Genomic DNA, 25,255 nt, shown 5'->3' on the forward strand with positions numbered 1-25,255 from the left:
ACAAAAAACATTAAATGTGAAAATAAAATTAAAAAACAAAGAACACACTTGGATAACAATAAGTAGCAATTTGCAAATACAGAATTATGGACATGATAACACTATATTTATAAGGTTCTGCATTAGAGGGGATGTATTTTGTTTTAGGAATCCACACTGCTTTAGGACTCACTTGTGCCTTAGCCTGCTCTGAAACCAGAACAGCAGTGTTAGAACGTTTAACATTTTAATGCTACTGTATCACTTCACATGTACTTTTAAGTAGTGGTGTTGTAAGTTGTTATAAACCAGTGATCCAGAGTCTATGTAGATCGCATCTGTTCAAGAGCCTGGAGCAATAACCGACACAAAAGCAGCCACAGCAGAGCTACTAAAACCCGCTCTATTTTCAGTTATCACTCTTGTGAGCCAAACTATCATGAAGTCTTGACCTTCTATAAATAGTAACTCAACCCAGTCCCAAAGGCCATGATATTTGAAAGGCATATCTTGTTAATGTCAGCAAGAGCCGGCAGACAACACTAGTATACTACTATGAGTCGGACCACAGCATAAGGGGGAAGGCAGTGTTTGCTGAGCTCTTTTCAGTAGGATGCAGTGCTGCACGCGTATCATTATCTTGTTAAAAGGGGGGTTCTGTCTTTATACTAAATTGGTTAAAAGCTGGATGAAAGCGTGACTGTTACTTTAATGTCAATACGTACTGGATTGGACTGCAATTTTGGATAAATGTTGACAGAAAAAGTACTGGGAGTAACATCACATCTTTCGAACCATTTGTCACTCTGTTGTATATTTAGAAAAGATGCAACAAAAAAAAGCTAAAATGCTACTGACACACACCACAACTGCATCATTTGAAGAATTTTTAGAACTTACACAGTATATAAATACCGTCTACACCACTTCCTGTTATGTTCTTTTTAATGTTCCTTCATGCCAAATGACCCCCACAACAGAGAAACCATCACACAACAGATGACAGAGATTGAAGCTGGCATGCCCCCGATTTGTCCATTATGATGAACAAATTATGTTCTTACATGTCCACTGGCTGTTCTGTCAAATGTTACATCAAGCATTTCAAGACCACACTGACTGAATGAATGCACTGCCTGATGAAAACTGTGAATAAAAGCCAACAATATTCTCAATGCGAAGGCAAATTTTCAACAACAAATGGAGTTGTTAGGACAGTTTAGCCACTGATTCGTGGTTCACGTCCATGTGCCAGCCCAAAGTGACCAGTTTTTTAAAATAATTTCTTAGTTTTCTATCCACAGTATATGTCTGTCTTTTCAGCTCACACAGTTATTTATGATCTCTACATCATGTAATCAGGAAGACATGTGGAAGTTTAATTAATTTAGATTTTAATTTTACTCCTTAGAGAATATTAAGTCAATTAACTGTGATGTTAATGAATGCTCTGATTGCCCAACAGTGTTTACAGTCATTCAGGCGCCTGTGTTGTCAGGCAGGCATTAGAAAAGGGTGTAGACAGCAACTGATTGACGGTGGCTTGTAAGAGCTATAGGCTGGTGCCAACTAGGATTTATGTGGCAATTTACAGTTTCTCACTTTTTTTGCCTTTCCCCTTGTGTTGTCTTCCTGTCAACCTTGAAAAAAACAAAAAATGTTCCGACGTTTCTGACGCCGTTTGTTTTTGCTTTTTGTTTTAAATTGTTAAATTTTTCTTCTACACAGTTTCAGCGCTTATTTCTACATCCCATATTTTCTGATATAAAACAAAAATTGAAAACGTGTCAATTTGACCCGAAGTCAACACAAGGGACATGCGTATTGTTTGTTGTTTTTTCATCACACTGCTTTTTCTTATCAGATTACAAAAATAGGTAGACAGTATGTGTGCAGGCATAGCAGGGAGTAAAATAGGGAATGAAAAGGAGCTTTTGTGTTGACTTTATGTTGACATTTAAGATTGGGTGTGGAGTTTCCAAATATCTAATCATTTTCATAGCAGGCATCTTTTAGCGCTGATTGGCTACTAATGTCATTGCAAATTCGAGTTTGGTGGCATATGGCTGCAATAAAAAATGGTTATTGTTTTCTGGATCTTTTATTTATGTTAATCATATACATAAATGAGCTTTTTAAAACAAATTTTAAAATATGTTTTGGGTTCTTTATCTATTGATTGGATCTTTTTTTTAGTTTTTTTTTTGCACTAAACCACAAATGCTTTACTCTTTTCTACTACTCTTTACTACTATTACAGTAAATCCTCCCTTCACACAGTCATAAATGTATCTGAAAGCTGTCACACAGAATAATGTGTTACATTCGCAGGTGCAATCTACGTCTGGCACCTCCATGTCCTAAACATCATGTTGCACTGCATCCAAAGCATTAGATTTTTTTTTTTTTTTTTTTTTTTTTATTGATCCTTTTTCTTTTTTTTCTAAGTTCATTGGTATTCTTGCATCTGGCTAGCTGGTGGTGAATTCAGCTCTTTCCAGGTGAGGAAAGGAATACATTTTTCATCTCCACAACATCAGGATTCAGGTGTCATGGGATTGGCTCCAAAGAAAGCAACACGTGAAAAGAATAGAAACGAGACTTGTCAGATTGATGTGAGATCCAGTAATAAACTAATGGGAAGCACAGGGAATGTGGTTCAATGAAAACATGCCAACACGCTCTAAATAAGGTCAGATGGATATTCAGACTGTACAGCAGCTAAGCAGCCAAATAATGACCTCTCAAGTTGATCTGGCTGTAGTTCTCTCTTGCCTCATTCACACATTGACTCACTGACATTGTTACACAGTCTGTTGGTGGGAAAGCTGTTTCTTCCCCTTTGCCTGAAGGGAATGAGCATCTTTGTTTACATCTCCCCAAAAACTATGGACTTAAGGTATTACACCTAACTGGCACACATTCACTTCTGCACATGAGGCTGCAGCAAGCAATTGTTCCTAAACCTCAGTGTTTTCTTATTATAATGTATTGCATTTAATTAAGTTACATAGTTTGAAATATGTGATGATTAGCGGAAGATAGTGGACCCAAATGCAGGGAGAGGCAGGCAGGCAGGGGAAGGTTGAACACGAAGATTTATTTAACAAAACAAATTTAGGGAGTCCTGTGGGCTGCAGCAGGCGGAAAACCAATACAAAAAAACCAAGGGAATCCAAAAAACCAAGCAGGAAGAAACCGGGAGCACGGAAACTGACGGGAGCTGACGCAGACACATACAAACTATCAGGGGCCTGTTTCACAAAACCAAGATAAGGGATTAAGCCGGGATTTCCCCGTTATCCTGGATGAATTTAGCCTTGACTTGGTTTCACGAAAGCGGAGGCACATAAGTCACCATGGAGATTTATTCTGTGCAGCTAGCCTGGTCCCGACCAGACTAACAGCCAGGATTTATTTAATTTTGGAGCCTTTTCTGATCACCCAGCAGTGGTTTTACCCTATTGTTATCAGCCTGGATTAAAATACAACAGGTGCATATTGCTGTTCATTTAAGTACTGTTATTTAAATTTGTGACCATTATTATTTTTTTTTTTTTTATAGTTATTCATGTGGCAGTCATTGTTACTGTTATATTGCTGTATGAAGACTGCTGTTCATATTGTTGTTAGAAGTTTGATGAATATATTATGGCAGTTGTTGAGATAAGTAGAAAAGGCTGATAAAGTTGCCAAATGTGTTTTAAATGAAGTCTTTTACTAAGGGCAATACATACAATGCTGTACATGTGTGTTTCTATAGTGGACCAATGCACCTTGAATTATTTTAGTTGATTCATTTTTTTTTTAATTCTTTAACAATAAGGATCATGTTTGTTCTGCTTCCATGTGCATTGTATTTGGCATTCGTAGCACACAATTTGTGTTGTCCAGTAAACTGGGACTATAATTTGGGAGGATTGTACAATTTAAAGAACATATCCTAATTGTACAATCCTCCCAAATTATAGTCTTAGTTCACTGGACCAGTAACTATATAGTGATGTAGGCTACTGTACATTCATGTAACAACAGGGACAGGACACCCCAATGGTTTTTGACCTTATATTTTGCTGAGGGGGAAATAACGCTGAATATACTCTGTTACATTCATGTTTGCAGTGTGCATGGAATTTATCACTTAATTATCTTTATAGTTTCTAGATTTTAGAGTCCAATTTCTTCAGTGTCTTTCTTTTCTATGTCCTTATATACGAGGGAGCAAGGCATATAATATGTAGAAGGAAACTCGTCCTCTATAAAAAAAATAAAAAAGCGCGAGAAAAATCGTGGCAGATAATAGCGGACAGACTGAATGATAGTCTAAAAATATACATTTACCAACTACTGCTCTTAACTGAAACCATTAAATGAGTCAGTCATTTGCAAACACTAACAGTTGTACACTTTGCGTTAAAAGCGAGCAGTGGAAGTTAATATGACTTAGGACATTTATATTTTAGCCCATGAGAGAGAGAGGGAGAAACAGAAACAGAGTGAGAGATATGTATGCATCATATTCTAGCGTTGTAGAAAATTGATCTTCATGGTAAATTTCCTGAGTAACATTATCTTCTGCTTACTTTTAAGGCAAAGAGTACAACTGTTAATTTGTGCAAATGATTAGTAGCCTAATCCTTGAATGGTATGATTATGACGGCTTCAATTCAGAGCAGTGGTCAGTTAATGTATGTTTAGGCTATTTACACATTCAGTCGGTCCGTGATCGTCTGTCACGCTTTCTCTTGCGGTTTCATTACAGTGGCTGTGTTTCTTTTCTTCTCTTCTTCACTTTGTGTAAAGTATGTACAATGCGTATTCTCCATTTTGGCATCAGTAAATCTGTGATTGACCTCGTGGTCTTTTGAGGAAAGCCGTGGACGCGCGTCTATCTGAATTACTTCATCCTGGCTCGACCTAGTCGCTCTTCCTCAGCCTGACTTGGCCTTCGTGAAACGCACCAAGCCAGGATACACAGATTAGACTAGGTCAAGCCTCGCTCTATCAGTTATCCTGGATTTATATAGTCTGCTTTTGTGAAACAGGCCCCTGGACACAGACTGACGGGCAAAACAATCTGACCCCAGACAAAGGAAACACAGGGGCTAAATAAACTAGGTAACAAGAAGACACAAGACAGGTGACACCAGGGCTGGGGATCAGGTGGAGCACATCAGACAATCACACAGGCGGGAAAACAAAGGAAGTAAAACTAGACATGACAAGACAGAAAACAGACTATCAAAATAAAACAGGAAACAGAACATAAACAGGGAAATGCACAACAGGGAACAGAAAACGACACAACAAAATATACACAGACCACAATACACAACACAGGATAAATTTACAAGACAGGGAACAGAAAACAGAATAAATATACAATAACAGGAAACATACAGAAAACTACAAACAGGCAACAGAAATAGAACAAAATACAAAGCAAAATACTGAAACCATAACAAAATATGTTCTAATAAACGGTAAAATTGGAACTTGCTCAATTAAATTTCATGCACGTGACAGCGTTTATCTCCAGTTACCCCGTAATGATTTTACAATAGTGACAGACAAGATAAGTATTTTTTTGTGGAATACAATTGTATCTCTGATGGTGGAAAAAGGCATTTAATTGCATCCAGACTGGACATTTCTGTTGTATAGAGTTAAAAGGGTTTTGTGTTTGCAGAATACCAATCATCTGATTTGCATTTCATTTCTTGATGGCAATGAATCACGGCACAGCTGGTTCACAGGGATGTTGTTAAGTTGCGGTGATTTACTCGGGTCAAATGTTTTTTTTGTCTCACTGTTGAACCTGTCAACATTGGGCCAACACAGAAGGAATACTGTCACCTGGTGGTAAATCTGGTAATGTCACATTGGAAACCACCAGCTTTGTTGTGTATTAAGTAGACTGGATATGACTAAAAAGCACTAAATGGTAAATGGACTGCTGTACAAAGCACTTTACAATGTTGCGTCTCATTCACACACACACACACACACACACACACACACACACACACACACACACACACACACACACACACACACACACACACACACACTCACATCAATGGTGGTAAGAGCAACTTGGGGTTTAGTGGTGCTTCATTTTACACACGAAGTTCAGTTTATCTGTGAAAACAGATGTCTAATCTCATCTATGGCTCTGAAATAGGTTTTTAAAAAATAACCCTGCTGATGGTAAATTAAAGACTAAATTAGTGGGAAGTGTATGATCCAGCTATCAATGTTTTATAGGTATCAGAATATTTGATAAAGCTCACCCAACAGTCAGTCTTATCAGCACTTTTTTCTCACTTTTGCAAAGAAAAATTGAGTTCTCCTTTCTGTGACAATAATAGAGAATTCTTTGCGCATTTTGTGATGAAACCATTTTTTGTCAGAGAAGCACAGGAAAATGTTCATTGGATATAAAGGGAACAGACAAATACCTAGGAGTCCATGTAGACAACAAACTGGACTGGATTAATAACTCTGGAGTACTCTACAGGAAGGGCCAGAGTCGCCTCTATTTTCTGAGGAGGCTAAGGTCCTTGAACATCTGTCAGACAATGCTGATGATGTTTTACGAGTCTGTGGTGGCTAGTGCTCTCCTGTCGGCTGTTGCATGCTGGGCAAGCAGGCTGAGACTGGCAGGCACCAACAACTTTAGCTATCAACAATAACAGTCCGTGGTTAGGAAAGACTAGGATTAACACCATTTGTTATAAATCACCCTGTGATTAGGGATATATGATACCACAGTCATGCCATTTAGTTGTACGGCAGGGATACAGTAGTGCACAGAATCTCCATGGTTATCACACATTGATCGCCTGGCGTTTAATCGCAGAGCGTTGTCCTTCATATGAGGAGCATAGAAGATCCCACAGATCCACACAACTAGTGTCGCTCCCCATGTGAAAAGCCCTTATAGCAGCTAAATAGAATTCAGCCATCATGAATCTTATTATCTACACTTGTGATTTTCCTACTGTGATGTATGAAATTGTCTTCAGTGAAAAAAGGCTTTATTTATCTATGATTAAGTCACATTATCATATAACGTCAATATATGTAGGCTATTTTCAATGTAATGAGAGGAGTCGGTGCTAATACTTATGTGACTTTAAAACGAACATGGAATAAAAGCTCAATAATTCATGTGACTGATTAATACTCCATATTATGAAAAGATTGTTACAAATAGATATAGTATGAAAGATACTGTATATTAGTATTACTTAAAACTTGATCTCCTACATAAATCCAACATTAACATTATGACCAATGACCAATACGTCATTCACCCATTAATCAATATTGCACTCTGCAAAGCAAATTATATGAACACAGATTAAGTTTAGTCAGTTGAGTACTCTTAAGACTTACTATGAGACAGTGTTGTAGTACTTAGAGAGAGAGAGAGAGAGAGTACTTAGAGATCGGTCTTAGTCTCAAGACCACTTTTTGAAGGTCTCGTCTCTGAATCATCCGCATTTTTACTTGTGTACAACTTTGTCTTGTCTCATTCTCAGATAAAGAGGACTCAGGATTTTATTTCAAGACCACAACTGCCTTTTTTTTTAAAGGCATTTCTCATGATACATGGCAATAAAAGAGGTGAATGAAGAAGAATCTAAATTAGTTTTCTGCGGGTGTTTTTTTATGGGAATGTGGATCTTTCAGATCAATTTGAGGAGTGCCTATGGTTAGCATTTTCCACATTTTATCGTGGCATGCAGTGTGGGACTCGCACTGGTCTGGGGCCTCATTTATAAAACTCTGCGGCGAATTTGCTTCAGAAGTGGCATACGGACGAAACATAGGATGTGAGTACGCACAGAAATATTTGTATTTATAAAACCGTGCGCACGCACATCCTACGCCAGTTTCCCTTTATAAATCACAATCGACTCTGAATGTGGCGCAGCTTTGGCAGCTTCATGTCACGCCCATAGTTTCCCTTAAATAGTCAGTGAAACGCCCCAAATTCATATTCATTCATACCGACATGAACAGAGAGGAAAACAAAGCAAAAGAATTTCACTCAATGTGAAGTTGTAGTTCTTGTTAGAGAGGTGGAAAAGAGGAAAATATGTTTGGAGTGCCCAATGTGGGCATTACTAATGACAAAAAAGCTGTAGAGTGACAACATGTTGCAGACGCAGTCAATGCCGCAGCCTCATTAGGTCGGACTGTAGCCGAAATTAAAAAGAAATGGTCCGATATTAAAGTTGTTGCAAAAAAACACCTAGCGCTACACAGAGAAAGTATTTCTGCCACGGTACACTGGAGCTGACCCCTCTTGAAGTGGGACTGGCACAGTGTGGTTTCTCTGAGTGCTCCTCTCTGTAACGCTGGGCCCAAAACAGCACAGAGATCCAACAGGACAGCTCGATGAAGTCGGAACTGGCTCTGAAGCCACTCGTCCTCATTTCAATCAGGAGAGACTTTGTTGCAGATATGCAAAGATGTATTTGTACATATGCATAATGTGAAATGTACATTCTTTGGAGATTAGACTCCATCGTTATGAAATGATTTTTTAAAGGGGTAGAAAACCAAAAGATATTCCCCCGATGGAGTCTAGACACTGGTGGTGGTGTGAGGGAGCCCGAAGACCGGACCGAGGAGCCGACGGGAGCGGTCTGCCGGAGGGGGACCCAGGGAGCCGTGTGTGATGAAGACTGGAGGTGGAAGGGGAGGAGGGTTGTGCTCTTTGCCTGAAATGACAACTGAGCAGTAGAGAAAAGACAGGTTTAAAACAGGGATGTCATGCTGTGATTGGCTCGTGAAATTCATGGCCGCTTCTGATTGGTTAATAGAAAAGTGAACGCCACTAACAGCTGATCAGTTTTAGAAGAGAGAGAAAAGTGATTAAAGGAGTTCTCTGGGCAATTTTTACGCTAATCTTGATTGCTATAAATATGTGAATACTGTCGATAGCAAAAAAAACGAGTTGCTGTAGCTAATGCCCATAGCTCCCAGTTAGCTAAAACTGCAGTTTTGGGGGCATATTCTAACGGGTGCCTTTGTTCCTCTTAACAGACACACAATGCAATTATAATGTCTGTGCAACATGAACAGAGTTCTTACATGACAACAAGATGCGTTTTCAACTCAGACATCCTGCCGCTAACTCATCCTGCTAGCTGCCAGCCGCTGGCTGCCGTCTGGGCTCCGTGTTTCTGTTCCGTGTGTATTTGTAGCTCATCTATTGTGTGTGACATCGATCTGGCGTTGGTGAGTAGGAGTCTTGACATTGGCGATTTGTGTGGTGGTTTCCTTAGCTGGGCTAGCAGGCCCGACCAGCGTCCTTGCTTCTCCTTCCTCCCTGCCTTACTCGCCTGCCGCGGCCGACAACAATACGAGCGCCCGCTGGTCTGGTGGATGTCCTCCAGAGGACAGGTCATGCCTTCGCGGCGAAAAATTGTAGTTTCTTTCCCCCTCAAAAATAGGTAATTGAGCACTGTAGTGGTTATGATCATATCAGTGACTATGTAACTACATGGAAACGGGCCAAGTGACGTCTGTGGCTTGCACAGTAACAGCGTTACTGAAGGCTAGCTGCTCCGCCAGATGGAGGCATCGAAAACAGCATTAGTGTAAACAATATTTGTCCTGTTTATTGTATTATTCATGAGAATAAATTCCATAACATGCCAATATAGTTACAGAACATGTGATTTTATTTTATTTTTTAATTATCTTAATTACAATTAACGATAGTATCTTGTTTTACTTTGTCTGTTTTTCACCGCAGATCGATCAAACAGGTGTTTGTGTAGGATATTAATTGTAAAAATGGCTTTGTGATTTCTTCATATCGTCAATGAGAGGCAATATTTCGATTTGTTTATCACAAAGGTCTCAGTTTAACGTGTTTTGTCCATCTGCCTTCGGTGTCGCCGTTTCTCATTTCACCCGTTTCTGTGCGTACGCCTCGGTCAGAGTGTCCTTGGAGGACCGCATATTTTCCTGTTAAGTTTGCTTTTTTATAAATTCCAATTCTTGCGCAGAGAGCGGCTTACGTCTTCTTTTGTGCGTACGCCATGGTTATAAATGAGGCCCCTGGTCTTGGTCTTGACTGGGTCTCGCCCTGCCTTGGTCTTTGTCTTGTCTTGGTCTCAACCCCTCAAAGTCTTGTTTTGCCTCGGTCTCGATACACTCTGTTCTGGGTGATGACTTGGTCTCGGTTAAGATGGTCTTGACCACAACACTGCTATGAGACCTTACTTGCACCGCACTACTGCTGACTTTATGTTATCTTGTTTGTTTTTAATATTAACTGCTTAATTATACTGAGCAAACTGCTTATACTGCACAGCAGTGTGTATCATAAGAACTGCACAAGCCACAGGAATGTTGTGAGCTGGCTTGTTCTTAAGGCACAAAGAATAACTTACAGTTTGCTGCAGAATGCCAGAAAGCACGCTCGATAACATGCATGCTTTACTTAAGTCCCGAGGGCTTTCTCATAATTCGAATGTTGCTCAATATTTTATTGCAATTGTGGATACATATCCCACTGCACAACAGATATGCAACCTTATTTTCTCATGTAGGCCTCAGAACTTTACTCTGCCTTAGTCCAGAACAAAAAATCAATAATTGCCTTAGGCAGGTCACTAAAACACACACACAAATGTTTGGTAAGGTGTTTTGGGGGTAGAAATACCACTAATGTTAACAATAAAAGTGTTTTGGCCAGGGTATGATTGTGTCCCAAAGGGAGGGACAAAAAGGTAACAGCTGGGTGAACATTTTATGATTTAGTGCATAAAAGTAAAACACACGTTTCTGTTCTCTTTGTATTACCTTTTCATTAGTTGATTACAGCAGCCCTGAAGTGCAAACCACTACGGCAAAAGAGAAAATGCATCAGCAATTCACAAAACAAAACAGCAAATTAGAAAACACAACAGCAATTCACAAAACACGAGAGCAAAAGAGAAAACACAACGGCAATTGGTCAGACTCAAACCGGAATAAGTACGTATTGGACAATGATTCTTCGTCGCTGATTGGATGCACTGTCTGGCAGTCTGCGACAAACAGAAGTACTGCTTCTTTGGATTTTTCGGCAGACTGCATGCCTTGCATATTGCTGCCGCTCACTGGTCTTGGTTATATTACAGTTCGTAGTGTACAAGAAACAGAAGTACTTGCTTTTGCTGTGTTTTGCGATTGCGACAGTGTTATCTGTTATGCCATTGTGTTTCATACTTCAGGGTGGCCGTAGTTGATGCTTTGTTGCACAGTAGTTTTGCTCTGCAGGTATTGTTTACAAACCTATCACCAAAGGCCTCATAGGAACAATAAGACTAAAAGTCTACAGACATGCTAGCAACTCTGTCAGGTGTGTGTGTGTGTATATTGTGTTCTAGAAAGTGTGGACCTCTCCAGTCAACTCTCCGTCGGCTCTGCAAAATGTATACGACAGTGTGTGTATAATTTCTTTTCATCATTTAATAATTATTTATTTTAATTATTGAAGTCACACATACTTCTGAAATACACCCACACTGATATTTTTTTGTGTTTAACACGCAGTATATCATGATTAAAATCTAGTTGCAACAGAGTTGTTGGCAGCTAAATGAAAAGTGTCTGAATTGTGGCACAAATTTCTCTTATAGACTCTATTAACAATTAAATGAGAGGGAAAACATATGAAATGGTAACCAAATTCAAACTTACAATTGAAAGCATATACTGTACAGTAACTGCATAACATGTTCTCTCTTAGCATCAATGTAGTCTGCACTGCCAAATCATAATACAGGGCCAATAGTCACAGCTCAATCATCGTACAGATATTGAAATGCAGAAGGCTGAGGAGAGAGGCTAAAGGTAAAATGAGATAAGATGGCCACGATGAAGACAAGAAATTCATACCCACTCGACCTCTGTGCTAAGTAGAAGCAGCAAACCATCATGGACATTTAACCTCTAAAATGTGTATGAACTATACTCTTTAGAGGAGGGTTTGAAACAATCAGCCCTCTGATGAGGACATTGTTTGGATTTCAGTGCACTGTATCTGATATGTGACTGGCAGGCAGATGTGTTGTGGACATATTCATGCATTGGCTTTGGCTTAGTTAGCTGAATTTCTGGATTTTTGATTTTTAGTAGTGAGGCTTTTGAAATGTATAGCTGTAAATTCAGCTAACTAACCCAACTGTAATTCAGCCTGTTCGCTCAGGCTGAATTGTTTGCAGGCAAAAAACATTTCAGAACATTAATTTTTCATACCTCATCCTCAGATTCAAGATTGCTTTGATTTTATCTCTCTCACAAGGAAGGCTTAGACCCATACCGGTTCACCTTAACAGGCTTTTATGGGGTTTGTACGAATGAAACAACTGTCACTGATAAGTCAAATATTTACACTGACTTCACGGCATATCCTACATGCGTGCTTATACAACAACATCCCTTTAATGCCATAATGAGTCCAAACTTAACATAGACAGAGCAGCTCAGATATTAAGCTGGAACAATCATCCAAAACATATAATATCCCCCAACGCAGGTTAAATTGGTTACTGTATGTTCTCCAGCACCAGACTTTTATTGCGCTTACATTTTCTATTTATTTCTGCATTTAGTAGCAATTTTTTTTGTTTATATCTTTCCTTTTAATGTGTTTGATGTCTTATTTCGCATGTTAAACATTGCATTACATTTGAATTATTTATAAGAATAATAAATGTTAAGCAATGTTTGTTAGGTCCTAAAAGTTTACCATTTCAGATTTCCCATTTTACATTTCCACTTCATGAGAAAAACAACTTTTTTATATAATTTCCAAAGTCCAAAACAAAAATTAAATTCATGTTTTAACTGCTACAAATCTTAATCTCAGCAGCATCCCCTTGTACCATCTTCCCTGTGATTATTGTGGTGGGGGGGATCCCAGGGTGGCTGTAGCATTTCCTGCATTTGTAACTCTAGGGGCTATTACAAATAGCAGACCTCACAATTACAGTTTAGCTGTTGCTCTACCAAATCCAAATTCACTTACATCACCTACCTCCTACTGGGATGATGGCAGCTAGGTCATTTCATTGATAGCATTTGTGTTCTTATACACTTTATTTTCTGATGAAATTAATGCAATTAGAAGAACTGACTATGACAGGCTACTGCTAATCAAATGACATCATGGAGACACACCTTGTCAGACAGGTTAAAATTACAATTCACCTATAATGGCCGGAAGTATGAGTCACTGAAGAACCATATTGAGTTCGTCCTCAATAACGTGGAGGGGTTTTTAACAGCATCCCAGCAGCTGGTGAATCTTGCCTCGCGCTTTGCTCAAGGACACTTCGGCAGCATGAAAAGGGTGGGGTTGACGAACCTATGTCTCCCTTACCACTAGGTCCCCATTAAATAAGATGCCACTCCTATGTTGAGATGCTTTATTCTAATATGGTACTAGGATAGCCTACCTGCTTTAGCCTATATTTACCAAAGGTTACGATTCTGTGGTTAAACGCCATTTAATCCTCCATGGCAACGCTGCTGTTAGTTTGATGGGGAGCAGGATTGGTCAACTGCAGCTGACCGCGCCCTCAACCCATATAAGCTACCTACCAAACTATTACCATCAAGTGTCGGGGGAATGACGGCTATGCTGCTGCTGCTGCCGCTGCTCTCGGTTCGGCGGAGGAGAGAAAGCATATTTGTCTATACGGAGAAGCTCTGGGCTTCCCTGCCTGTCTGCCTCCATCGACACAGCAACATCTAAAAGATAAGAAGACTCCTTTCTGAAGACAGAGGTCGCATCTTCATCTGCCGCATTCATCTCTGCTCAATTTAGGATTTTTCCCCCCACCTTCCTCTCTTTTGTGCTTGTGTTTGCCTGGCTGGAATAATCAAACCCCTCGCGCCGTACCCATGTGTCGGATCGCTGGATGATGCACAGGTAAATGACACCGCACCTCCTACACAGAGACGACCTTATGATAAGGTAATTAGCTTTAACGCGTGCTGCGCTAGAAAGCTACAAGATAAGCCATACCGTATCTGTGTGTGTGTGTTTTTCAATGTCTGTGGTCCGGGATTGTTTGCATTGTAGTTCGGGGGATATTGGAGCTGCTGCTCACCAATTATTGCCACTTGTGTTGAGGTGTCTGTTGGAAATGTAACTTAATGCAGCCGGAGATAATGAGCTTTCATCGACCATCTTTGTTATCACTGTTTACAGTCAGTTGAGGTGGGTAGAGGAGAGGTTTCCAAATCCTACACGGTTGCAGATCAGGTCGCTTAATTGCGTGCCGGAAGACATGTCTTGTGGTTGGGCTACAGCACCTACAGCGGTGGCTATTCCTTTGAATAAAAGCTGCAGCCCGGGCAGATATATGGAAACCAACCACAAAACCTATTGTTTGATATTGCCAGATGCCACATGCCGTTTTTTTTTTTTTTTTTTTTTTTTTTTTTAACAGTATATTCATATAAAAGTGAAGTTAAGGTGGTCTTTGAGTCATGCAGCATACAGGGCCCTTGTGACTGTTATGCTTGAGGTAGCCCATTTATTATTGAGAGGGATTTCATGTTCTGTGCCAAAGGATTGGGCAGTTTAAAGATAGGAAGCAGAGAGACAGACACAGAGGGAAACAGTAGTTGAGTCAAGCAGCTGCCACATCATCTGTCTGCAACAAAAGAGGCTTTACCATCTAAATATTACCCTTTAAAATCAGGTGGTGGGGGGGGGGGGTTGTGAGCTGAAAAGAAAAGATTCCTTACCTGTTTCTTAAAACCTGCAGCCCAGTATCCACGCCCCCATAGGAAGCTGTTACAGCAGATTATCTGGCGCCAGTTCAGCAGGGTTGACCACTGAGGAGGTGGTGTGGTTCAAATTAAAGCTCCAAAATACAACATGCTTTAAAAAAAGACACAAATGTCAGTAAGTCCTCCACACTCTTTTATAACACTGCGTATTATACGTGGATAAATGTGATAAATGAACATAGTGAGACCGTTTATTTAATCATTGTCTATTGTTTTTGGATTGCATAAATTGGTGTATGGACTTTCAATATTATAATATTCAGGGATGCGTTTGTTTTCTTGTAATATTGTTTGAAATAGCAATGAGTCTATGGCGGGAGGTGCCCAAGATTCTGAGCTACACCCCTGCACATCTCACATACTGCTGCCCTTCCTGCATCTCCTGTAAACCTATTTGCTTTGCAAATTCTACTCCAACAGTAACACAGCACATTTTGTTACTGACTTCTCTGAGCAGGAAAACTGAAACCTCTGTATTCACAGAACAGGCTACTAGCTCAGATTTCCCATTCACCTGAATTAGGTGACTATCTGCTTGGCTACTGTTGCTTGCTATCTTTCAGCACCTCACTTGTGGACAGCGCACAAGTGTTGCGTCTTAGATCCGTTGCACATTCTCTCATTGCCACTTGCTGTTTGGCTTCACTCTTAAAATCCCTGCCGGTTGAACTGACCGACTCATTTAAATGCTGTTGCATTCTTTAGTAAGCCACTTGGTTTCCTACACATTGTCACAGAGTCACATTGGCAACAAGGAAGTCATGGCTCACAATGCTCAAAACATGAACAACATACTTATGCAATGCTGAGCATGACTTTTTCTGCATATAGTGTCATTATTGTGAAATGTTTTAGGCAGCAATATAACAGCAGAGTGTCTCACAGTCTTGGCATTTGTTTTCTTTTTGCTGTACTGCATTTTGTATTCCCCTTGTTCATGCTTCATTTCTGTTTGCAGCTGAGTACAATTCACGAGTTTATTTTTATTTTTCATCTGCTCTATTTTGACACAGGATACGCCTCTGCCAATATTTTACTCACCACACAGTATTTTTGGTGCCTTCAGTGACATCTTTGCCATACTTGTGTTGCTATGGTCTGACTCACAAGACATTTGTCTTCATCCTTACAATGAGATTTAAGGGTTTGGGTAGAGTTAGCATTTTTTTTTTAAAAGAAGAAAAAAATGGCATCACTGCTTCTACACACAACTAACGCAATACTACTAGTAGTAATATTGACAATAATATGTCTAATAATGTTATAGCTTTTAATAGAATTAAGCTGCATAGTACATTATGCTACTTTACATACAGCTTAATGATTGAATGTCTTTAAGCTGTTATCCCGTAAAGCTGCACTCATGTGACTTTTACATTAGCATAGCAGCTGCTGAGTTTGGAAAGGAAATCGTATTTGGAATTAAGATATCTGGTACAGAGCACCAGCCAGTATGCAAAGAGAGATGAATGACTGGATGACATGAAGAAGGAGACTGCTTGAAATAACGACGGGGCAGGGTTGACTGTGTGTGTGTGTGTGTGTGTGTGTGTGTGTGTGTGTGTGTGTGTGTGTGTGTGTGTGTGTGTGTGTGTGTGTGTGTGTGTGTGTGTGTGTGTGTGTGTGTGTGTGTGTGTCACAGCTCCACAGCTTCAGCATGCGTACTGAGGAAGTGGAAGGTTACAGATATTGTGTAGCATTGCGAATCGTGTCGCTTCCTCTCTATCATACCCCATCAAGGTCATATCCACAGACTGAAAGTGGTGGCCCTGGCCTTTTCCACTCCTGGCTCTGGCAGAGGAATGGGGCCCGCGGACCACTGCTGCTTCTAATCAGGGCTGACGCGTGACTCAGTTGCATGCCAGCTGCACAGCCAAACAGGGATTATGTCCCTGGATGGTGAAGACAAAAAAAAGGTCACTGTTGAGATCTTTGTCTCTCTACACCTTTGGCGAGTTTGGGTTATTTAATTGTTTGTGCATTATTTCTAACGAAATACTTAAATAACTGAACTCATGCACACAATACCAGTCAGATAGCTGGGAGCCTTATATTCAGAGTTGTAACACCAGCAGCACACTGTTGGTTAAGTTACTATCTGGGTCATTGTGCCACTTGTTTTAAAGAGTAGATAGAAGTAAAGCAGTATTAAAGCTGCAGTGTGGGGATCTTTCGTCTCCCCTCTCTGGCAGTGAGAGTAATTACACAAACACTGTTGATGCATGCTTATGACATATACCTGCAGGAGAGCTCGCAGCATATCCCCCGTCCTTAGGAGTTCTTTCTTTTACTTTAATCCTTTCTCTGAACACTGAGTTTTTTATAATCTGGAGTATCCCCCCCAGCAATCTTTTTATGGACATTTCCTAGCATTTTCCACCATAGCTTCTGCCATACTCCAAGCTGCTGCTCCGTCACTCTGGTCCCTCCCCCCTTCCTGCCCCCTGGTTGATTTAAAACGCATCCTTCCAGTGTACCACAGACACTAAACATACTGCAAAAAACAGAGAGCTTTCTCTGGCTGCGATAGGTTAATCAGCATTGTGTGAACTTGTTTAGCAAGGGCTTGCATGTAACAGACGTTCATTTATATGTGAAAGTCCCAGCTGTAAAGTCCATATATGGACACCGAAATCGGCAAATACAGTGGCAACAGTAAGGGAAAAGTTGATTGGTATCATTATATATCCTTGAAATAATAGTCAGTGAAATTGCCAGTTATTTTCACCACAGGTGGTAAAGTAGGTGGAATGGAACGGAAGGTGGTCTATAATTTTCTGTGAGCAGAATGCTACTCAGGATTCAGCAAATGTTGCAACATTGGAGCCTGTCATACCGAGAGACCTAGTGACAAAAATGTTCTTTGAATAGCTCAGCTGTGATTTATGAAATATGTGTATGACAAAAATGAACCAGATCAAATTTTAGCTTGAGACTAGGCAGTATCAAATTTTAGCTTGAGACTAGGCAGTCTTTATGAAGAACGAACAAAGTTTCTTGTGTATTTATTTCCCAGTTTATTTCATTGATGCAATGGTGCTCAACGTTAAATGTCCTTAATGTCATTTCAGTGGACCAGGAAAGTTCAGGAAGTATATTGAGGAGATAAATAAGGAAAAGTCAAACCTGCCAAGTTAATAGTTATGAAGTCACTCTTATGATAACTCAGAAAGCAGCACATCCCAGGTCTTTCTTTCTGGAATATTGGTACATTTCTGCTGTTCAGTGACAGTGTTACCATAGATAAAAGCTCATTTGGGTACAGCAGAAACAACACAGCTTTTGTAACTGATGGCCTCCTAAGGTTGATGCTGCAATGTCCTATTATCTTCTCGTTTTGATTAGGAGGATATTGTAGACCAGTAATAACAAAGACAAACGGAAATGAAGCAATGTAGGTGATCACACATTGAGTTCTTAGAGTGCAGATAATCCCCTGAAGGTGATATTTATAATAAGCATTCACTATTAAACTTAAGATACATGACCCAGCAGTTAAAGAAAGTAGGGTTGTCTTTCTGTTCCATTCAGGTGTCTTTTGCACATTCAGAAGTGTTGCATTGCATTGCAAATGTAAAGTATTTCAGTTCATCAATTGTTGTTACTGTGTGACAGCATGAGAAAAGGAAGCTGAAACTGCACTGTTAACCAAAATATGCCCAGGAAGCACAATCAGTGCCCTTAGAGATATAAAACACAATATCACCCTGTCAGGATGTACATTATGCAGTTACAGTGCTCAGAAGACGGCAACGCAACAAGGCCTAAATCTTACTCCACAGCACTGATAGGGAAAAGCTGTTCTACTCTGTATGCTCTAGTATCATTTTGAATCTGCATTTTTACTTCAATACAAGTACAGCTGGGCGGTGTGATATAGGACTAGATATTCTCTGTAAGATTTTGCTCTACAGTAACATCATGATATACTTTGTGTGTTTTCCTCATCCCAAAGGCTAAATTACGACTAAGTGGCCCAAATTGGGGAGCTTAATTAACTGAAAGAACCAGTCTTCCATAAAATATCATCACATTACTGTATGTTGATAAACTGTACAATAATATTAAAGTATTTAAACAAGAATAGTGTGATATTTGGGTTTGCCATCCCTTAATGCAAATTATGTTTTAGTAATAAATGTCAATAAAAAACAAGTCCAATAACAGACTGGATCAGTACTGTACTATTGACGTTAGCTTCCTTCACAGTACATCCGTGTCATCTTTAAATAAACGTGTGCAATAGCCAATTTCTTTTACTAAAACACCGTTGACATGAGAAAGGTCAAACATTCACCTTGACTGACTGTCAGCCTGTTAATATGCTTTATCTACATCACCTCAGCAGCTGCTAACTTTGAAATAAATAAAAAATCCCGACTACAGTTTGGCCAGTTGAAACGCTTTGATTGAACTTAATCAGATCTGTTGCCAGGGACTTCTGACGGGGCTGCCGAGGTCTTACACTATCTTAGTTTCTGATCGCTCAATGAATCTTTCTCTTTCATTCCAGACATTATGCACGGGCATTCATCTTTTTGGGGTAATATCCATGGGACTCGGTTCACGATGAAAGGTAGCTTGTGTGTGGGGAGAAATAAGAGCAGAATACGTGGTCGTAATAGTTGAAATTGTAAGAGCTGAGGTTAAAGGAGCACAGTCCTGTGAGCTTTCCTTTCTCTTTCCTTATCGTGTCACATTAAGGCGGATGGCAGATTTACGTGGATGCAATTGATCAGTGAGTGGCATATCAGGCTGGGCGTGGATCAAGAGATTTTTAGCAGCTGCCTGGCTGTCCATCCATCACGCTGATCTCTGCTGGGCCTGAACCGGGCCTGTCACACTTAGATGGCCAACTGACTGCAGCATAGGGGGATGGTGTGGTAAACACCGGGACAGTCATTTATTTCAATTCACTCTGTGTCTGCAAGCATCCCTCATGGGGAACAGATTCATGCTAATTCGTTATAGTATGCATCGGAAATCTCATCTAATACTGCATTGCAAAATCAATCTTATCCTTGCCCGAGGCGGCTTCATCTATAAAGGCGTTTGTCTCATGTGTCCTACCTGTGTGAGGAGGCTCCATGCCGTATCGGTGTCAGCATTCATTGGGTCTTAGTGGAGCTCTCTGATCCCAGCCAAGGAGCTGTTACCCAAGATTAACCCAGGCTGTTATGTTGCATAGCTGCTGAATTGTGTGTGTGTGTGTGTGTGTGTGTGTGTGTGTGTGTGTGTGTGTGTGTGTGTGTGTGTGTGTGTGTGTGTGTATGTGTGTGTGTGTGTGTGTGTGTGTGAAGAAGAGAATCAGAGAGTAGGATGCTTGCTTGCTCCCACTCTCCGTTTTGTCTGGTGGCATCCTCCTCAGGATGAGATGTGACAGCACTGGATGATCTAATCATGGATGTCATAGCATAGCTGCTTATTAACTGAGATTTCAAGGGCAAACATTCCCATCGTTAGTAGTATACTGTATAGTCCTGAGTGATGGCTCCTGGTAATGTCACTGAAGCACAGGAGGGACTATTTGTCTCATTAATTTTTTTTGCGCATATATTTTGAGAAGTGTCTTTATGAGGACCTAATTTATAGAACACACATTGATATGTAATGTTCAGGATGAAATCTCAGTTGCAATTTAAGTATTCTCTGAGAGTTGAAGGGAAGGAACTGTCAGTGATAGTAAAGATCATTTGCTTTAAGGATGGTTATGTTTTAGACTATTTGCATGAGTCCTGGAGAGGCAGTCTGAAAGATGTGCAAATGTATGAAGTTTCACAGTAACAGAAGGGCTTCATTGATCTTTGATATGTGTACTGTAAATATTATTATATTATATATATTATATATGTGTAAAAGATGTTGTCCCACGTTATGTGTCTCTGAGCTACAACACACTGTTTACTGACTTAATAAGCTTTATAAATGCTCTTAATATTTAGATTTTGTCTTCTGCATTAAAAGCTAACCTCTGCCTCATGTTAACTAAGAAGGGAGAGCATTTTTGTAGTAATTAAAAACATCTATTAACAAGAATCTAATTATTTTTTGTAATCTTTGATGATAGAAATTCATTGTGCTTGCTGTCTTTTATTCAGCCTTGCTGCTGCCATGGCTTTATAGAAATTACAGTCCATCAGTCTGTTGGTCCAATACTTTGGTCCAGAGAGAAATATTTAGATTAATCAATTGACAGAAATGTTAAAAAAGAAGAAAAAATATTTTGATAATCTGAAAAGGTAATTAATAATTGAAATCATTTTTCAAGCAAAAAAGTCCAAAAAACGATAGTTGCCGGTTCTCAGATGTCATCAGTAGTGGCAGCCCTAATTTCATTGTGAAAAAAGGCAACCTTCTAATCCACTTGAATGAGGCAAGTTTGGCAGTGCAGCACGGGTGCCAACACAGAGGGGTCTGGTAAAAAAAAACACAGGGTCGCCTGGCAAAACAATTGAACCTAAACACCGCACAGTCATCCAGCAAGTCGCTGCATTGGCCAGTAAAATACATGCAAGGGCAGACCCCTGGTCGATTACTTTGTAACGTAAACGCTGTTTCATAGTATTATAAACCACTGTGCAGTGTTTTGGCATCTAAGAAGCCTTCACATTCTCAAATCTGTTACTCAGACTTCCTTTATTGTATTTCATGTCTCATGTCATGAACCTGAAGCAACCGCGCAGGGCTGATTTTGGTCTGAACACCTGCTTCGACAGGAAGCATTTTCCTGAAATAGCACACTGTATCATCAGAATATCAAATGCATTTTTGAGGCTTAAAGATTTTTCCACTCATTCCTACTTTGGCTTACCTGTGTGAGATTGATAGCGTCTGACTAAATTGCGCTCCACGCCATCCTCTGCCTGCCACACACATCACTCATGTTATTTTGTGCGGAAACAGAGTTGAGTGGGTGGCAAACGGACAGTGTCTTTTTGAAAAATATGGTTGAGACAAATATTTCTGTTCAGTGAAGATCATGTTCTGTGTGTAATAAAACACTGATGTATGAGTGAATATATTCAATGTTGACAGTCAATATGCCATGGCTGAGCCCTGTCTAATGATGTTTAGGACCCTTTGTGCCTCAGCTGAGCCCCTGCTAGCCACTACCTGACCACCACCTCTGAGCATGATAAGGGTGGTTCACTGATCCTGCTGGATTGGATAGAGACTTTGATTATAGCAGGTTCATTTTGCAGTGCACAACCATATAAACTGGATGCTGCCTGCTGTCTTGTCATTTAAATCACATTTTTTGCTGTGGGAACCCAACCGAATTGGATCTCTGTGGAAAGCATTTCAAATCATATTACAGCTATCGCTATGCAGCAAACATGTGCATGCATTTTATTCTTTACTACGCCTACACTACATTTACATTTACCTAATGAGGGAACTGTGCACAGTACCATGTTTATGCTTGTAGCTAGTGTTATGTAGTTAGCTAACTAATTACCTGGCTTGCTGGTGTGTGAAAATGTCAGCTGTTACAGTGCCCTGCGTCACTGAGAAAATGGAAACTCCTGTTCTGTTGACATACACTCACTGTATAGTATATTCTAGTATAGATACTTTAAATTGGTTGTTGTGTCTGTCGTCAAAGCCGCAGCACCATAGCTGTTCATATTTATCACACTTAAATCTACAGGTGCAGTTTTTCTCTGTATGCCTGTATCTGTGAGCCTTTCCAGCAAAACAAATTGGCAGCTTGTGAAGAAACATAAAAGGCGCACACACACACGCACGCACGCACATGCACATGCACACGCACACACACACACACACACACACACCAACAGCACGACCATGACCACAAATGTTGCAAAAACGGTTTACACTATTGTTATTGTTGAATCTTTACAATTAAAATCCATATTTTCAAAAGGCTACTTTCATGTCACTGATATAAACAATTTGTGCAGCACACAGTGTGAAGAGAGTGCCAGTACAAACATCTCATTTTCAGCACTACAGATATTCAAATGGTTATAAGTCTCTGTAAATTATGCAACATATAAATCATCAGGATAACAGCTGATGCAGAGATATGAGTTAACGGTCAAGAAGGGGATCAAGTGGATGATGAAGATGAGGATAATGACGGCTGTGTTGATGATGAAGACTAAAGGCCTGATGGCAGGGGTGATGATGCTGCTGATGCAGATGTTGATGAGGCCAGTGATTATATCTCTTAATCTTGCAGCTGAACTAAAAAGCATTCCACAAATGCAAAACATCTGTGAGAATAATATGCAGAGAAAATCACGACTAAAAGCAAATGTTTATAGCTGGGTATGGTTTGACATTTTTCATTGCCGGTACTACCATAAAACCTTAGTTTGGTACCAATACCAAAATGATGACTTGCAATACCTTGGTTTGAAGAATATAAACATGTTTTTCTACAAACAACCTTTTTATTTAACAAAATAGACCAGAATACCAATGCTGCAGTCGTAACGGGACATTTTGATTTGCTTATTCGCTGTCCTGCAAAGAGTTAGTGGATTATGTGCCTGCTGTTTCTTAGTCTTTACCAGTTGCCTGGCAACCAGTGGAGACTTCAGGAAGTTACTGGTCCAAGAAATAGTTTGTTTCCCCTGTTTCCAGTCTTTGTGTTAAGCTATGTTAGCCGACTGCTGGCTGTAGCTTCATATATAAACGCACAGATTTATAAGACCTTTCCTTCAATAAATTGCTGTCTAACATTAGCAAAAGATCAATTGATAGTACAGTATCTGATCAATCACCTCAACAGTGTGTTATATTTGATCCTACAAACACATTTTGTTCAGCACTAGAAAGTATTCAGTTTCAATATCAAGCCCTAAAAATCTCAATAATATTAGACCTTGTTTTTCATTTGTGAAAAATGATTCATCTTTTATCAAACAGATGCAGAAACACATGCCACTGACCATAGGTCAAGATCCCACCAGGGTAGCATCAAATCTTTAATTTCCTATAAAACAAGGACAATGGCCAGCTGCAATAACACGTACTGTAATATTGACACCACTTAAGAGTTAACACACAAAATAACCAATCCATCATCACTGATCGAACAACTCAACCAGCTCCCTCAACCTTACCTGCCAAAGAAGATACATTCCCACCAAAAATAAATAGTAAATGTCATCTATGAGTAATTAAAGTTTAAAGTCTCACACTAGTTACTATAGGGAAGTGCATGCCCATCATAAAAGATTGAGTTATTCCAATGAAGTTGCCTCCAAAAAAAGACTGAGGAAAATGTAGAAGGAATAAAATGTAAGATTCATAAAGCCAGGAGGAGAAGAGAGTGTTGTTTGATACATTTGAAGTTGGGACACTAATGCACTGTGAAAAATATCTCACTACTAGCACTGAGAGCCTGAAACTGCAAGGCAGATGCCCACAGGAATCAGGAAACAACATCAGTATGTTCCAATTACGACCAAGTAATCACACATTCCTACATGTTATGTGCAAAGGGGGTAGTGTTTAAGAAAGGGAGTCACAGCATACAACAGAAGTTGTGTGACAAAAGTCAAGGTGACACATAGAAGAATAGCATCACCTTAGTGTTTCATGCACACACTGCTGGAAGAAAAACTGGATCTGGTAATAGGGCTAATAGGAAACCAAATAAAAAGCTGGCACTGTTAACACTTGTGTAACACTTAATAAATGTTAAATGTATAAATACGCTAATTTGCTTTCTTGTTGATGGATAGATAGAAGAGAAGATACCACACTCATGTTTGCATTAAAAGCTACATCCAGAAGACGGTTAGCTTAGCTTAGCATAAAGACTGGAACCAGGGGGAAACAGCCAGCCTTGCTCCGTGCCATCAAGCGATGACAATGTAAATAATCTGTAATGTCGTCCAACTCAGTAGGCTGAAAGTGGTAAAGACAATAGACAAATATATCCTCTATGTAAACCACAAAGCCAAACCAAAACAAAGTGACAATAATGATTTACTCCAGAAAATTTGTAACATAGCATATATTATATAACAATGCCACAAATGATTGCCATTTCATATTAGATTTAGTGGCACTTTATTAAAATGATCATGCTCTTCTTCAAGCATAAAACACCAACTTTTTAGGATTTAAGCTTTATTTCAAACAAACTGGCAAATGACTATGCAAATACATTCAGACAGTTTGACTTTTACTGTTCAAAGATGGGGACTTCTCTACAGAACTCCTAACCTGTACTGTAGGTGTGAGAGAATAGAAACCGGTCAACAAACAACATCTTTGTCAAATTACTGCTTGGCACAAATCACAAATAACCCGACTGACTGTTATAAACAAATTGCTTTAAATGGACCTTTGAAAGGAAATAGATATGCTATTCACCATGAAATCAAGGGAGGTTCAACTCAAACACAGTAATGTATTAATGCAGTTGACGTTCACGAGACATTTGCTCTGCTTTTATCTGAAAAGCTGCAATGAAAAA

At 39.7% G+C, this 25,255-nt stretch overlaps 1 protein-coding gene across 14 annotated transcripts in view; it reads left to right on the top strand.

Moving 5' to 3' along the window:
* Positions 1-13,473: 13,473 nt before the first annotated feature.
* Positions 13,474-25,255, top strand: part of nrxn2a (neurexin 2a) — a 120,073-nt gene continuing 108,291 nt past the window's right edge. For 3 of the 14 annotated variants that reach the window (XM_031320030.2, XM_031320033.2, XM_031320032.2), the window contains exon 1: positions 13,482-13,927. The gene's annotated coding sequence lies outside the window, so the exon portion shown is untranslated. Of the gene's footprint in view, positions 13,973-25,255 lie in introns of all 14 variants that reach the window. The other 11 variants (XM_031320039.2, XM_036008840.1, XM_031320037.2 and 8 more) reach the window with 8 other exon arrangements.

Source organism: Sander lucioperca, chromosome 13 (assembly GCF_008315115.2).
Source record: "Sander lucioperca isolate FBNREF2018 chromosome 13, SLUC_FBN_1.2, whole genome shotgun sequence".
NCBI lineage: Eukaryota > Metazoa > Chordata > Actinopteri > Perciformes > Percidae > Sander > Sander lucioperca.